Genomic DNA, 1,600 nt, shown 5'->3' with positions numbered 1-1,600 from the left:
CCCGGAACCCCCGGCTCCTGCCCCTGGCCATCTCCCATAGTGGAATGTGTGGTGGTAGGTGACAGCAATAATGTGATAAGTCTGTCCGAAATTTGTCGTCCGACATTACTACAGTCCGTTATTTTCTGTAATTCTCTACCCTCTCCACAAACCCGAGCCGAAAACCGCATCACGCTCTCACCCCCGCTTCTGTAGCTCTTTTGCTTGAATGAGTGAACCACGACAGTTTCAACAAAATTTGGCTTGGGATTTACGCGTTTGATTTTCAGTTAACATGTATGGGACTAGGGGACAACCCCCAGGGTTTATCGGCAAGTTTGACGAGGTGTCGATGTCAGCCGTCACCATCGCCGCGAGCTCGTGCCAAGTACTCACCTGTCAGTGGAGGGGAGCAGGGGGGCGTGCAACCAGTGCGCCTCGCGTCCCTCGCGGGGCAGTGCGCGGGGTCGGCGAAGGGGTTGGCTTGTCACTCTCCGCGTCGGGGTCACTCGCTCGCGGGGTCACTCGCGACGCTCGTCACTCGCTACAACACTCGACGCACCACCCTGTCCGCGCCGGGGGAGCGCTCTGCACGACACATCACTCTGGCGGGGGTGGCGGGGCGTGGCGGGGCGTGGCGGCGGGGCGCGCCCATCCGATGACACCGGGACTGTGTGATGGCCTGCGGGGCTCGCGCCGGGGCTCGCCGATAACGCCTCTGGGTACGTGCCGAGCAGAGGGAGCTTATGTGCCCGGGGACCGACCGATGTGCTCGCCGCGATGTCCCGAGTCCGACTAACCTCTTCCCTCCCGACACTCGGCGTTCCCTTCCCTCCCGGCGCGCGGCGCGGAAGCGTGGCCCGGCCCGGCCGCACACCAACGGAGGGGGCCCGGCACTCGCCGGTGCCGGGGCGTGGTGGGGCGGGGCGGGGCGTGGTGGGCCCAGCCGGTGCACCGATCTGCAGCAGAGGCCTACTCCCCAAACCACCCCACCCAACCCCCTGCACTTCCGCGCACAACCCCCAACCCCCTACGCTTATCAAACCCCTCACCAGCCCCTCCCCCCTCTCCAGCAGCAGCAGCAGCCCCCACGACCGGCGGACAGGGCCCAACACCCCTCGCCGCCACCCCGGCCTCTAACAGTGCACTGGACCGAGGGCCGGCCATGGGCCGTGCCATGCCAAGTTCGACTGCCGAAAATAGTTTTATGGGATACAGAAAATTCTTCTCCGAGCGGAGATCGAACCGAACAACCGCCGTGCTTGCTTAGAGCAGACACTCCACCACTGAGCCATGGTGCCATGGTGGCAAGTGCTCCAGGGGTCGAGCCAAGAGCCAATCTACGTTCTCATCTTTTGGTGGCCGCATAGCCATGGCCCGCCGGGCCGCCCTTTCTGCAGCGAGTTCCTTGTTACCTACACCCCTCCTCCAACGGCACCAACCCCCGTTCGTTTCTGTGCCGACCCCCTCCTCGCCCCGACCTAAGGTGATTCGGAGCAAGGTAGGTCAGTGCGGCGGAGTGGGGCGGGGGAGGGGGAGGGTATCGACGTGCGCCCGCGCCGCGTCGAGGTGTTTGCCGACGCAGCCTTGATTGCAGTCGGCAGCGAAGCGCAGCGGGGGG

This window comes from Frankliniella occidentalis, unplaced genomic scaffold, assembly GCF_000697945.3.
Source record: "Frankliniella occidentalis isolate FOCC.00 unplaced genomic scaffold, Focc_3.1 Scaffold225, whole genome shotgun sequence".
Taxonomy (NCBI): domain Eukaryota; kingdom Metazoa; phylum Arthropoda; class Insecta; order Thysanoptera; family Thripidae; genus Frankliniella; species Frankliniella occidentalis.
This window is presented reverse-complemented; position numbering follows the sequence as displayed.